The 16419-nt window shown below is 33.8% G+C and overlaps 1 long non-coding RNA gene across 2 annotated transcripts in view; it reads left to right on the top strand.

Moving 5' to 3' along the window:
* The first annotated feature begins 264 nt into the window (after nt 1-264).
* The window catches only part of LOC112926577 (uncharacterized), a 459344-nt gene continuing 443189 nt past the window's right edge, over nt 265-16419 (top strand). The window contains exons 1-2 of one of the 2 annotated variants that reach the window (XR_012002121.1): nt 265-348; nt 3098-3262. This is a non-coding gene — a long non-coding RNA (uncharacterized lncRNA). Of the gene's footprint in view, nt 349-3038; nt 3263-16419 lie in introns of those variants that run through there. The other variant, XR_012002120.1, reaches the window with a different exon arrangement.

Raw genomic sequence — 16419 nt, 5'->3', positions numbered from 1 at the left:
AATAATTTCTCTGCTGAAATGCTATCAAATAACATTGACCATCAACATTTTACAGACTGAAGAAATAAATTACCCCGCAATACCATTAAAATGCATGATTTTCTTGTGTGTCAGGAATGCTGTGCAGTTTTGTCTGGATTCATTAAGGCGCTCACTGCATAAGTGCGTTGCCAACAGGGATGTGGGTGGCTGTAATGGCAGCCTGTAGGTTTGTATGGAAAACAAGTATGGCACAGTGAAAAAAATCCTTCTTTCACCCTACAGATACCTGTACGGAGAGCTTGGGAGGCATTTCCATAGGCTCATTGTCAAGTGAAAGTTAAAGCCCCCACTCACTGGGAAGCAAAGGTAAGTCTGAAAAACCGCATTGAAGAAAAAGGCGAGGGGGTGGGGGTGGGGATGAAATCACCTAGCATTGAAGCAGCCTAACCAAGTGACAGACACGTAGACAACTCTGATGCTGCCAGAACAACACTCTGCACAGCCCACCAGCAAGCAATTTGTCACTGCGACAAGAATATCCTCCGCAATTTGGCATCAGGGTCCTTGGACAGCCAACTGCGCCTGTACAGCACGAGACGTGCTATTCGGCAACGGGAAAGATGGGAACCAAGGTTCTCGTTATGTCCTAACGTGTTATTTTATGAAAAACATATCTTTTGTCATGATCAACACAGAGACAGAACAGTAGTAATTGATAATAACTGGGGACAAATAAGACAACAAATTGAGAAAAGTGTGCTCTTGTGTGTTTTTGAGGTATCCTGCGTGTTGAGAAGATTTCAGGATGCTTGCTCTGTTTGTCTGGTATTTTATGGCACACTCCCACAGTGTTTCATAGAAATAATGAATCCATAGGTGCAAGAATGAACTGGGAAGATTTTCGGTAGTAAACCATTTGCTTTTAGCAGAACATACTCTTTGCTTTGTTTTAGAGTTTATGTGTTTGTGTGTTGTGTGTTGATTAATATGTCGCTACGTGCAAATCCTTTCTTACTGTCAGGATTTGAAATAAGACACAAAGAATTCAAGGTAAGTTGGGTTAATAAATGTGCAAAGGAAAGACCCTTTACTCTTTACATTACTACTCTGGTAATCTATTATAAAAGTGCAGTAAAGGAGAGAAGCCAGGGGCATAGGATAAAGGTATCTGATAAATAACCAAGTAGTGTTCCCCTTGCCAATTACTTGGCATCTTACTTTGTAATTAATGCCACAGTAATGAAAAAAGTGGTAGGCACGAAGATTGGGCCTTTTGTGCATTCTATACAGAATCAAACACTCATAAAAATCTAGCTCAAAGCTAGCCTAGTTTGGCTCTCTCCACAATCAAAACTTGCTAGAGAATTAGAACAATCCCATAGGGTGTGTGTATGTGTGTGTGTGTGTGTGTGTGTGTGTGTGTGTGTGTGTGTGTGTTGCAGTGTATTATATAAGAGTGACATCAGGCAATTGTGGTACTGCTTTCTCTATCACACAGACAAGAGTGTCCTTCATTCCCCAGACGTGATAGAAACTTATACCCATTCTGCCAGTATCTCACATCATGGTATCTATTATGTTGTTCACTAGTTGTCCTATGAAACACTTTAGCTAACTGCTACTTATGTCGCTGTGAGAACTGCCCTGCAATGCCTGGTGCATTTCCCAGTAGCTTATGTATTTGCACTTTAGGGAAACTTTCAGGAAATACTAAAGACTACTTAAAAAGTAAATAATAGTGAAGGTGACAACACTAATAGGCATTTTTTAAGAAGTAGGAAAGAATATAACTTAGGCAATTTGATATCATTTGAAATACAGTACAGATTTCAAAAATACCCAGTTAATATGACAATAATCCTAAAATATGAAAAACGTATTTTTTTTCTAGCTATACATATGAACCGGACGTTGGATGGTTTGGAGTTGGGGGCTTGATAAAAGAGATGTGTTTAACTGTGAAACTTAGAAATGGTATTAGGGGTGGAGTATGTTGAGTAGCTATGTACGCAGATGACTAAATGAAATGACCTTAGATTTATATCCCTCTAAGGGTAAGACACAAAGGGGAGAACAGAGGAATGTGAAGAGAGAACGTTCAAGGCTGGAGGGTACAAAATACAGTGGAGTTCATAAAGAAAACTAACCCCTACTTTTCTAAGCTTTGCATGGGGTGTTTTCCTTGCAACTCCCATTAAAGTCAATGGGAATCATGCAGCTAAAACCCTGTGTAACTCTTTGACAATTTACTTCCTAGTGTCTGGAAAAGAGTACTACCTACTAAGGGCAATTTACTCATTTTAGTTTGTGCCTTCCATACAAAGATGAATTTGATAGCATATAGCAGGAGGAAAAGAGAGACTGCATTTAAGATTTTGTTACTGCAAAAGAAATCATCACTGAAAAATGTCGCCTAAACTTTCACCTTGTTTAGCAACAACAATAAACAGAGAAAAGCAATCCAGTGAAAGAATATAAAAAGAAGTATGGACTTGATTACAAGAAAAAAATGGTGATTGCTATATGAGGTTTTTTTTTTCCCATTTTAAATTCTCAAGCTCTGAACGCAATCGCAGGATAATAAGAATAGAGGACAATTCTTAAGACACCAAATTGAAGTTCTTGATTACTTGCTTTTTCCTATGCACCTCAAGTTGTACATATGTAAATATAGCAATGGTAGCCTTACAAAATCTTTAATAATAGAAATACAGTGAAAGGGAGGGGGCTACCATAGCTTCTAGTTATGGGTAGAAATATGGATAAAATGACAGTTATTTATCCTGCTGTAAGCAATAACTAAATAAATGTATTGTATCCTCTATATAATATTATTTTTGAAAGCTATAGACTGTGCATGTTAAAAAGTACATGCTATTTATAATCTCTCTCATGAACTTGGAAACAGAAAACTAACACTGGCTTTCAAAGTCTTTATTTTTATTATAAGACTCTATATTTCTTTACTCTCAAGTGAAATGTCTATTTAGGTGCATTACTGATATAATTCTTATAACTGTACAACCATATAATAAGCTTATGTGGGCTGAAGATACAGCTCTTGTGTTTTCTGAGTCCCTTCTCTGTGATTTGTTTTCTGACTTTTCCTTTGGAGGGTGAAGAAATAAGACACTACATGGCTCTGCTTTTTAGTGCGTGGATCAGAGACACATCTATGAACAGCTGCCTACGCAAGTTGATTACTGGGCAATATAATTTCTCAGTTTTTATGGGTAAATGAGTGCTTCTCGCCATGGACCTAGCTTGTGCATCAATTTAGGTAAGCATACTGCTGCAGCAGCCTTGAAACTATTGCTCTCTGATTGTACCAATTAGCAAATCCTGAACTTTACCACCAGGAAAAGACATAGCTCCACATTTATGAATGCCTGGCTTTTGAGAATTAGAGTAATTATGTCACCAAACGTACCACCGATTTTCAGATAGACATCTCAATAATTTTGTAAGAGTAAAAACCTTTCCAAAAGCACACTGATATTTTTATAACAGAAATAATACATAGGGATGAATACAGTGATTTGATATGTGAGAACATTTATGAGAGAGAGAGATACTTGAACAGAATTTAGATGTGTTTCTGGGCTGAGTCTTTGATTATAAATTTCATGTTGGAGGGTTTTGACTGTGTGAGGACTTCTGAAATCTGATTTCCTTGGAGAAGGGGGTTGAGAATTCACAAAATAATAAAAAGCATGTGCTGTTATTAAAGTAGATTATGATACTATTATAAAATTGTAGACAGTGATAAATTTAAGGCATTATAAGTCTCTAAGTTGTAGTTTTAAAACTCACAGCTGGTTCTTACATCCCAGGCCATTCATCGTTTGTGACCAGATCACATATCCTTACACAAATACACATTAAAAGATTTCTGTTCACAAATTAAATCTGAATTGAATTTAACACACAAAGCTCTTTAGTTATCCATTAAGGTTTTGTTTTTCATTTTTTTCTTCTTATAGTGTTTTTATAAACAGCCAGAACAAGTTAATATCAAAAATAAAAGTCAAGTATTACAATGTCAATGTCATTCACAATGTTACATTAACTTGTTTTCCTCCTATGTTATTGTGACAGTGTTTTGTTTGGGGCAAGACACTGAATAATCATTAATGCATTCCATGGAATCATAGATGTATAGGATTATATGTTCTAGATTTCTCATTTTACGAATTGTCTTTGCCAGGAGCTGAATGAATGAGGTACTTTAACTCAAAATTAATCTCTGTCTACTTAAGGCTGGTTTTGCTAGAAATTTACTATAAATCAATGTTTTAAAGCACCGATGTGTAAGACAAATTTCAGTATTCACTTTTCTTCATATCTCCTTCCACATAGTTAAATTATTATGACTTTGAACTGACATCTATGCAGTGATTTTGTAGTATGTAGGTGGGAAAGACATACAGAAATAATATATTTTCCCTTGCAATAACTCAAAATCATGCATTTAGTTTGCAGAACACACACACACACACACACACACACACACACACACACACACACACACTGCATTTCTTTTAGCTCAAAAAGCACAATTGTATATATTTGCCCTGAAACATTTCCCCAGTCCCGGGAATGGTGTTTCATGAACTGATTTTATCACCTGTACAAGAGAATTATACAAATATTCTCACTAAGAAACCAAATAAATAAGTGTATAGTCAAAGTAATGATTGGTTATATTCATAAGGATGAGTTTGTTTACATTATCTTCCTTACTAGGACCACATTTGTATCCCTATTTATCTTCATTTCTTCAAACATGGCACTCTATAACTAAAGTCTTTTTGGAAAGCTAAAGTGGGAGGAAGATAATTTTGGGGTAAGAGCAATGGTACTGTCAACACTATTGATTCTCTGGCCCCAAAGATCTGTGGGATTGTTCATTGTTCATATGGTAAATTTCTGATGCTCCACTTCAAAGATTTGAGGCCTGAACTCTTTGCTACGCCTAAGAGAAGGAAGCCACTATATAATAGGTTGAATAGTCTGGAGCAAAAGGTCATCCAATATTACATGTGCTTGTTTGGGACCAAAGCATGGGAAAGAAATCCTCCCAAGCAGTGTTAACTTACCTACCCTTGAATTGGAGTGTGTGTGTGTGTGTGTGTGTGTGTGTGTGTGTAACTTTAAGGGGATTCAAGCACAGGTATTGAAAAAGGAAGAGGACTTTTAAGGTGAAATGAGATCTGGAAATGTTTCAAAGATGCCCTAAAGCAGATAGGAGAAAATCTATTTCCAAGAGTAAGAACCTTGAGGCTTAAAAGTGAGGGTGCAGAATGAAAAACATTTTTTTTTACAGTTCTAAAGTATGTAATGAAGTAAGGTAATGGTTCAGGTGAAATGCAACATAATTTTCGTAATTATTTAAGTGTGAAAGGTAAATAATTGGGTTCACTCATGGTCTTTCAAGTGACAGTGTTGGACGATGGAAAAACTCAGAAAATATTTGTCTGATTTTTCAGTATCATGCTGTATAAATCTGAGCAAATCATTTAAACTGTTCGGGGCCTGCATGGGTACAAAATGAACAGGATTCTAGCACTGTTAGCATAAGAAGGAATGCAGGATTTGTGATTATTTCTGATGCCGATGTCTTCATTGTTGTTTGAACTCTTATGCTTTGAAAGGGTATATTCTATTTACTGTGATAGTGTCACTCAGTTACTCATTTGTTCAAAGATATTTACTGAGTATTGACTAAACGCATGGCTATTCTTGCTATCAGAGACCACTAAGGTAAAGTTCCAAATCTTTAAAATACTCAAGTCTGCTGAATGAAGCAATAAACCAAAACTAACCACACAATATCATAAGGGTTCTGATAAATGCACACCAGCATTTCTATGGGAAGTCAGAAGAGGAGCTTCTTGTTTTGCCTCAGAGAGACTGGAAGGCTTCATAGGGGAGGTGATCACTCAATTAGATTGATGGTAAAAATGGGGTCACTTCAGTTTCTTGCCAATAGAGCAAAGACTGCCACGGGCTTTAAAGCATTCTTTTTTGTGTGTGGCTTTAAAAACTATTGTGAAGTTCTCCTTCTGCCAATTTGTTTTGATATTGGGCTTTCTTTGTTGTCTTCTTTTATGTTACATGGGAATGAAAGGGGAAACCAGTGACTACTAACATGTGATTCATCCAGACTAGCTACCTATTCAATACCTCCACTTTTTGAATGATGTGTATGTATGCATGTGTATGTGTGCTCATGTATGATAAAGCAAACATAAGTGAGTATGACTAGGAGACTTCCATGTTATCTAAGTAAGATGTAGATAATAGGAATGGTGCTGAATGGTGCTGGTATAACAACAAACTCAAATAGGGAAACCTACACTAAAATTGTATTACTATTTGATGGGATTCTAGGGCTTTCTAAGAACAACTATATATATATATATATATATATATATATATATAGAGAGAGAGAGAGAGAGAGAGAGAGAGAGAGAGAGAGCTATATACATGTATAGAGCTATATATATGCATTTTTTCCTTTTTATTATAGAATAGAAATGATTGTGTTAGAAGGATTCTCTTTATCGCAGGTGTGAAAAAGAAGCAGATAGCAGGAGGGCTTGCGACACAGAAAATATTTGAAACGAAATTAGAATTTAATGACCTAAGCCAGTGTTCCTCAAACTATAATGTGCATTAGAACCACCTGCAGAACTTGTTAAAGTACAGTAGGCCTGGGGTTGGACTGATGAATTTTCATTTTTACAAACTCACAGGTGAGGCTGATGCTGCTGGTGGAGGATCACACTTGGAGAACCTCTAATCTAGACCAGTGCTTCTCAAATTTAATCTGTATATGAATCTCCTGGGGATCTTGTCAAACTGAAGATACTGATTTAGTAGGTCTGGGGTGCTTAGGAAAATCTGCATTTTGAAGAAGCTCAAAGGTGATGCTGATGCTGCTGGTCTGCAGATCACAGTGTGAGAAGCAAGGCCTTAGGTGATTTCCTACATTAGGACTCCAAGTCATAGGACATGGCCTGATGATTTCAGAAAATAATAAGATCAACTAACAATTTTAAGTTCACTTTCTAAGCAAATAAGATCATATCCTTACCCATAATGATAAAAAATTAAAGTTTCTTCTTATATATCATGTGAATAATATTTCCACCCCACTGAGAGAAATATTTCCTGAGCTACTGTTCCCTGCATAAAATACCTGCCCTAGTTACTGTGAAAGTTAGGGGAAATATAGGAAAGCTACTTCTTTCAAGTAGCTTCTATAACTACCTTGGCTGTATATTAAATGCATTGTATTTCTCTGGTTGTGATAAATTGTGGATGAGTATAGAAGGTAAAAATGGATTGGTCTAATATGTCCAAAAGAAAATATTAGAAATAGTACTATTCAAGTTCTGTTATATAGCCACCCTCCTTATTTAAAATTTTTGTTTAGTTAGACAAGGTCTATTTATATAAAGCAAAGGTTGAACAAAATCTAGTGAAATGAGCTGGACAATTTGCTTCTTTTTGATGAGATAACAGTCCCTGATGGATTATATGGATGTGGGTGTGAAAGAGCCTTACTGGTAGGTATTGGCTGTCTTCAACCCACATTTTCTCAGTAATTGATAATTCTCCATTCCTTCTCTTCTGTGGAGCCCTTTTAAAAAGTATAGGAGTGAAATAATGATAGTATATTAAGGGATTTTAATTATAAATTTCCAAGAGAATATTCAAATAAAAATACAAGAAATAGCATCTGTAGTATATACTTTGGCCAACTCTGAGTGAGTTTAGGCACCCTAGGGATGCATACATTTCTAGTCTCCTTATGCCCCTCCAATTCACAAATTTTTAAATGATTTGATAGTGTTAGATTCAATGACTCAACACAGTTTGAATAAATTTCTCAATTCTCAGTTTATTTTTTTGGTCGACTTGATCAAATATGGGTAACTGATTGTGATAATGCAAATACCCAAACCCTCAGCCAAATAAATATAAATATACTTAAAGTATTAATATAATTTTTAACATTTATTTGTCTGGGGTATGTGATTTTTGTGTTATCATTTCTGAGGCTAAACTATTATCTTTACAACAATAATGGATATTTCAATGCTTTTGTCTTTCTACTCCTTCTTCCCATTTTCCAAGTAAATTAATTTTGATCCACTCACCAAATTGGACTATTCCAAGGAAAATTTTTACTTGCAGGGTATTTGACTTCTTAAAATACTGCACTTACATCTTAATATCTAACCAAATGAAATAGCAAACAATATAATTTTAAAATGTAGATGTTTGGGCTAGAAGAGCAGTGGTTTTTAACCTTTCTGGAAATATCTCTTTACAGAAAATGCTCATAAGTACACACAAAGAAATTTTACATACAAAGTAGTGCATATTTACTGGCCTTTTGAAGGAAAATTAACCACTTAGATCTTGATAATTGAGGTGAAGTTAACAAAAATGCCATCTTTTTTCTCCTTTCTTACAGAGACATTGAAACCAGATGGATCAATAGACTGTTTTTCTAAATACATCATTTTGTTTTTATTGCGTAAACCTTGCCTTACAAATAAGCCTTTATACTGATTTGTAACATGGAAGCAAGTGGACATCTGGCTTCTGTGAAAAATATGATTCACTCATTTGCATTTTTAAATTCCATTCATTCCATTTTTAAATTGTTCACTTGTCCTCTTTGCTCTTTCTAAAAGCAACTCTTCTTAGCTCTCTTCAATTTTAAATATCTACAGAGTTTATGTTAGTTATAGTTCAGAACCTCATCTCTTTAAAATTTTTAAATGGAAGTCAATATTCAAAGTCCACAGAATGTGTAAACCCACAATATCTAGGTAAGTGGGAAGTTAATTGAAACCAGTAAGGAATTTGGGTGACAAAAATCAGTTTGCTCATAGTATTTTATATTGGTTTTGGAAGGCTTTGACATATCTTTAATAGGCCATTTTAAAAATTTCAGGACCAAAATAGTGATAAAAACATTTATTCTTCAGGTTGGTTGTATTTCTTCAAAAAATATTTTGGGTACTAAAGGGTATTTTTATCACTAATAATGTGCTGTAAGCAAATTCTGGGAAGAAAGAGGATAATGCTAATAAAATATTGTTTGCAACAATAGGTTTTGTGAGCAAAAATGGAAAGTATAAGAATTTGAAACCTGCAATATTTATTCATTAAGTACTAGACCTTCCTCTTTATATAAAGTGACAAATCCAGACTCTAATAACTTCCACAATGTTGAAATGAAATCTCATAATAACCAAAAGCAGAATAACCCAAGTTCCATTCCAATTTTAGATAAAACTTCTCATGAGCATTTTATTCTTCATCTTAAATAATCAGCCTCTATGGAATCCCAGCATTTCAAAATGATAGGGCTGAATATTTAAATACTTAATCTCTTTGCATATTGCATATTTCCCTCTAACTGACTAGTTATGTCCTGGAAAAATGTGAATGTGTGTGTGAATGTGTGTGTGTGTGTGCATGTGCAAATGAAAAGGTTTTCCTTCAGTTGAGTGGAATAGCTGATGGGTCTAAGACTAGATAATGGACATGGATAATCAGGATAGACAAAGATGAGAGATGGAGAGAAGTTAGTCCATTGTGGTCTTTGGCTGTGAATTGTGGACTTGATTTTAAAAGGATAGCAAAAGATACTGCTTGTCTAACAACATCAACCACATGTGTTTTACAGAGATTTACTTAGGGAGCATAAAGAATGAACATTACAGAGGTAGAGATGTTGAAACTGGAATCAAGAAGACTGGGTAGCTGAAGTTATCAAGTTCTGAGCTTTTGTGCCATCATTTATAATTCATGTTTTATTACTGGTGTTCTTTACTAATAACATTGTGCAGTTGAGAAAATTTTTTAAGAGCATGCTGGATTTGAAAATAGAAGTGAATTTGGTTAAATTTCCCTGCCTTGATTTCATGACAACTACCACATTGAACAAAGTCATATTCCTGTTTAGGGTTTAGTGCCTATAGTTGGAGGAAATAGATGCTTGGTTTAATTATTTGGTCCACAGAACTGTTATAGAAGGAGAGCACTAACAACAAGAAGTGGATCCCTAAAGGAGCCCGATACATAACAAATAGATGAACATGATTCTGGTGAGGTAAGGCAAATTGGTCCCATAAATCATATCATAAATAACTCTCCTGTTTTGCAGAGGATGAGATGTACTGTCATCAGGACACCCACTAGATCTTTCAAGGCGTTGTTACTACTTTCATATATATTACATGGAAGTTTAATATGGATGTTACAATCTTCAGTTCCTTTAAGAACAAGAAACAGTCTTCCTCTCTCTCCCACTGAGGCCACTGTCAGAATTCAGGATCAGGAGACACATTCTCTCCCTAAAAGGAAATTTAGCTGCCCTCTTGGTGGGAGAGAGTAAAGGTATGTAAGGTGTCGAATGCTGATTAGCATGTCAGTCAGGCTGTCCATCTGATAGAATCGAAAGAATTGAAGAAGCTTTGAAAAAACAGGTGTGGAGAGAAATGTGTACAGCCGTACAGAGAGTTTTGTGTCTGGAACAAATGTTCATGGATTTCTCCACTGAAGGTGATATTAGAAGCTAGTTTCTGAAACATGACTAGAGGAGTCTGTGTCTGGTAGACTAGGTCAAAGGAGAAATTGGATATTTGAGTTGGCAGGTCACAAAACAAGTGCTGAATCAATCAGTTGTCCTCTTTTAGTAAAATCCCAGATGGATTTTGGCTGTGTTTTTGATTCATTCTGCCTCACTTGTTAGAGGGGATAATGTGAGTTACGTTAGAGGGGATAATGTGAGGTATGTCCTACTCACTTGTGAGTTATGTAGCCACAATACAATAAGATAATTATTTCTCAATACATTGTATTTTAGGGGAAAAGTACAAGCATGTGAAAATCTAAGATATAAGCATTCTAAAGTGCCTTATAGTGTCTTTCATTTGGAGTTATTGTTAACAGATGTATTTATAAACAGAAGTCCTTAACTTGTGTTTGCCATTAGTAAAACTGAAGACGAATTGAAGTCTTCACAAAGCCAGTATAAAACCCATAGCTCCAGAACAATTTATTGATATTACATATCAGTAAAGAACATGAAAAGGCAAAGCTAAAATATTTCTTATGAATCCTGTTTTTCTCTTATTTTATTCCAGTGTAATTAACATACAGTGTTATATCCATTTCAGGTATACAATATCATGATTCAACAATTCTATATATGGAATGTATTTATATTCTATAAATTCTATATGTTACTCAATACTCATTGAGATAAGTGTACTCGTAATCCTCTTCACCTATTATACCCATCCCCCACCCCTACTTGCCTTCTGGTAACCATCAATTTGTTTGTTACAGTCCAGTCTGCCTTTTGGTTTGTCTCATTTTTCTTTGTTCATTTGTTTTGTTTCTTAAATTCCACATATAAGTAAAGTCATATGGTATTTCTCTTTCTCTAATTTTATTTAGCATTATACCTTCTAGATCCATCCATGTTCTTGCAAATGGAAAAATTTCATTCTTTTTTATGGCCAAGTAATATTCCATTCTATCTATCTATCTATCTATCTATCTATCATCTATCTATCATCTATCTATCTATCTATCTATCTATCTATCTATCTATCTATCTATCATCATCATCATCTATCTATCTACCATCAGCATCATCTATCACATCTTGCTTATGCATTCATCTATTGATAGACACTTGGGCTGCTTCCATAATTTGGCTGTTGTAAATAATGCTGCAATAAACATAGGGGTACATATATCCTTCTGAATTAGTGTTTTTTAACCTTTAGTAAATACCCAGTAGTGGACTTACTGTATCACATGATAATTCTATTTTTATTTTTTTGAGAAACTTCCATACTGTTTTACACCAGTTTGCATTCCCACCAACAGAGCAGGAGGGTTTTTTTTTTCTCCACATTTTTGCCAAAACTTGTTGTTTCTTGTGTTTTTTATTTTAGCCATTTTGACAGGTGTGAGGTGATAGCTCATTGTGTTTTGATTTGCATTTCTGTGATTATTAGTGATGTTTAGCATCTTTTCATGTGTCTGTTGGCCATCTGTATATCTTCTTTGGAGAAATGTCTTCTGAAGCCTATTTCCATTACTATGTAATTATTTCTTTTGAGTCCAGTAAACTTTTCAATGAAGTAAAACACATGTTCAAAAAATGCACAGATTTAAATGTACATATCATTGAATATTTGAACAAATTTAATACATCCATGTAATCCTCAGTGATTTAAAGGAATAGAACAATATTGGCATATAGGAAATTCCCCTTTGTCCCATCTTGTCACTACCCCCCAAAAGAAATCACTATCTTAATTCTTATTTGCTCTGATTGATTTTATGTTGTTGACCTTTTTATAAGTAATAACATATAGTATGTACTTTGTTATATCCATGCTATAAACCAAGATTGTGTAATTGCAGTTCTTTTATTTCATAGCTATAGAGCATTTCAATGCATGAATATACCAAAAATCATTTATTCCTACTTTTGATGGACACAGTCATTTCTAATTTCTGACTTCTATTGATCTTCTCATTTGTATTTTGAATATGTAAGTATGCTTTTCTGCTAAATATATACCTATGAGTGGAAATACCAAGTAAGATATGTTCAGCTGTGGTAGACTTGACCAAACAGTTTTCCGAAGTGATTGTGTCATTTCATGCTTATACCAGCATATACCAGCAGTGTATGATGTGCTTCCAGAGTTTGGTGTTATACTTTTTTTTTTTTTTAGCCATTTTGGTGGCTATGTACTAGTATGTTATTGAAGTTTTAATTTGTTCTCTTTTGGTAACTGATAAGTTTTGGTCACTTTCCCTGTGTTTATTGGTCATGGGATATTCTCTTTTATGAAGTATTGGTTGCCCAGTTTTCTTTTGGGTTTTCTATCTTTTTTTTCTATCTTTTGATAGTTTTGTAGTACTTGGTATATTCTGCATATGTGTCCTTTGTGAGATAAAAGCTTTTAAACCATATTTTTTCTAGTATATAATTTGCCCTTTTCACTTCCTTACTGATGACTTTGGATTAATATAATCTTTTAATTTTAATGTAGCCTTTTCTTTTATGATGAGCACATTTTGTCTCATGTTACAGATGTTGTCTTTACTCCAAGGATGTAACAGTATCCTCCTATTTGGGGAGAAACTATATATTTACCTTTTATTTTTGTATCTATGGATCAACTGTATTGATTTTTGTGTATGCTATAGTATAGGAATCAGTTATAATTTTTCCTTATGTATATTCAATTCACCTAGTGTCATTTATTGAAAAGATGCTTCTTTCTTTCTTTCTTTCTTTCTTTCTTTCTTTCTTTCTTTCCTTTTTTTTTTAAATTACATATTTATTTATTCATGATAGACACACAGATAGAGGCAGAGACACAGGCAGAGGGAGAAACAGGCTCCCTGTGGGGAACCCAATGCAGAACTTTATCCCAGATCCCTGGGATCATGCCGTGAGCCAAAGGCAGATGTTCATCCACTAAGCCACTAAGGCATCCTGAAAAGACACTCCTTTCAATTTTGTAGTTCAGTGTCACCTTTTTCATAAAGCAAGTGACTATGTGTATGTGTGATTGTCATTAGGTTCTTTTTCTAAGTTTCCTTGTGCACTACACTGTCTTAATTATACTTTCTATTAAATCTTGATTTCTAGTAATGTTTATATCCTTTGATTTTTGTTCTTTTTCAAGACAATGTTGTTATTCTTATCCTTTGCATTTAAAATTATCTTGCTAATTTCCAAATTCCAAAATGTTTGCTAGAAATTTGATTGGGAGAAGTGCTATGCTTTCAACACTGTACTCTGTGCATAAACATGGTAAAACCCTTTCATTTATAGTTTTAATAGTCTTATTTAATTTCTCTCAGCATTTCAGAGTTTTATGGGTAGAAGTCTTATATGTGTTTTGTTAGATTTTTTCCTTTGGCCTTTGCTTTTTTTGGATGATATTGCAAATTATATGTATATTTTTAGAATTTCATTTTGTAATTGCTAGTGGTCTATATAAATATAGACCAATATATATTTATGTTGATTGTTTTTCCAGTTCCTTTACTTAATTCTAATGGTATATAAATTCTAATGGTTTTACTATAAATTCAAATGGTTTTACTATAGAAGACTTTGGATTTTATAAATATACAGTTATGTTATCTGTAAATAATGTTATGTTTCTCTGTAATTTCTAAGTCTTACACGCCTTATTTCTTTTTCTTCCTTATTATTTTGACTGGATGTTGAACAGAAGAGGTACTAATGGACATCTTTGTTTCTTTCTATACAGGTACCTATCAATGGGTTAAAGAAGTTTTAGTCTATTCTTAAAAGTGTACTGGTCAATTTCCTAATACATATGGATTTTTCACTTTTCTTTGTAAAAAAACTTGTTTTCTAATCTAATAGTAATGAGGTCAGAGAATATGCCATGATTTCAATTCTCTAAAATTTATTGAATATATACCAACATTGATAAAATGTGGTGTATTTTGGTGTACATTCCGCACGTGCTTGAAAGAATTATATTCTATCACATTTGAGGATGGTGTTCTTTTTTTTTTTTTAAGATTTTATTTGTTTGAGAAAGAGAGTGGAGTGGGGAGGAGCAGAGGGAGAGGGATAAGAAGACTCTGTGCTGAATGTAGAGCCCAATGTAAGCTTGATTCCAGGACCCTGAGATTATGACCTGACCTGAAACCGAGTCAGATAGTTAACCAACTGAAGCACCCAGGCACCCCAAGGACAGGGTTCTAAATAAGTATGTTAGGGCAAAAGTATTTATTTTCTTGCTAAATTCTTCTATATTCTTATTGTTATTTTGTGTATTTATTGTATTATTGCTAAGAGAGGTATTAAAATCTTCCAATATGATTTTTGATTTGTGCCTTTTCTATTTCTGTCCATCTTATTTTGCTTTGTATATTTTAAAGCAAAGTCATCAGATGTATATAAATTTAAATTGCTATATTTTCCAAGTGTATTAACTCTTATCATTAGAAAATGTCCCTTTTATCTCTAACAAGATTAATTATCTGCACATCTACCTTGTTTTATTTTAGTATGGCCATACTAGTCTTCTTTTGCTTAGTATTTGCAGGATATGTTTTCTGGCCTTTACTTTCAAGTTCTTCATGAATTTAAGGATTTTTTTTTTAATAGCATAGAGCTAGACTTTTTTTTTGAATCATCATATGTATTTGTTTTACATTTTACTTAATGTAATTGCTGATATATTTAATTTTATATTTACTATCATACTACTTATTTCTTGCTTACTTCATAATTTTCATTTTACTTTACCTTCTTTCCTTATTTTGCACTAACCACTCAAATATTTTCAGCAATCCATGTCCCTTTCCCTGAACTCTTGGCTAGTTTGGTAATTATGCCTATTTTTTATTGATTACCCTAGAGATTATAATTCACATCCTTATTTTATGACTATCTATTTTAAATTTATACTTTTACTATTTCCCAGACAAGCAAGGTACATGGAACACTTTATCTCCATGTACCCATTTCTTGACTTTTGTATTATTGCTGTCAAACATTTCTATTCTAACTATATTTTAAACTATAAAATATATCATTTCTTTTCATAGTTTTAATATCCATTTTGATGTATAAACATACTTTTATTTTCCACTGCTCTTTATTCTTCTCTGCATTTCTCTGTTTGCTTCTGGATTCATTTTCATTCTGCTGCAAGAAATCTTTTACTATGTAATGTAACTCTACTGCTATGGATAATCTTAGTTTTTTATTTTTATTTCATCTTCACTTTGTGAAGGATATCTCATTTGGGTATAAAATTCTAATTTAGTGGGTTTTTTTCTTTCAGCACTTTAATGATCTTTCATTATCTTCTGGTTTCCATTGTTTTTTTTTTTTCTCACTTCTTTGAAAGTAATGGCTTTTTCACCCATTGGGGACATTAAACTCTTTATCTATGGTCTTCACCTGTTTTTTGAAGAAGAAACTCAGTGTGGTTTTCTTTGTGTAATTTTTTGGAAGTTCATAAGACACTATATTTACACTTGCAGTTTTTCTTCAATATTGGAAAATCCTTGGTAATAATCCCTTTAAACTACATTTACCACAATCTCTCTATCCACTTTTCAAGGACTCAAATTGCATATATGTTCGACCTTTTAAAACACAGCTCACATGTATCTTGTGATCTTATCTATACTTTCCGTTCATTTTATCCTCCATGCTTCAATCTAGATATTTTCTAATGATCTCTCTTCCAGCTCTGTTAGCCTTCCTTGATCTCTTTCCAAACCATTGTTAAGCCTATATTTTGAAATCTAAGTTTAAGTTACTATAATTTTTAGATCTAGATCTAATTTTTCAATCTAGAATTTTTATTTGGTGCT

Source organism: Vulpes vulpes, chromosome 6, assembly GCF_048418805.1.
Source record: "Vulpes vulpes isolate BD-2025 chromosome 6, VulVul3, whole genome shotgun sequence".
In the NCBI taxonomy this organism is placed as follows: Eukaryota; Metazoa; Chordata; class Mammalia; order Carnivora; family Canidae; genus Vulpes; species Vulpes vulpes.
The sequence above is the reverse complement of the archived record's forward strand: the minus strand, read 5'-3'. Positions and strand labels throughout refer to the sequence as shown.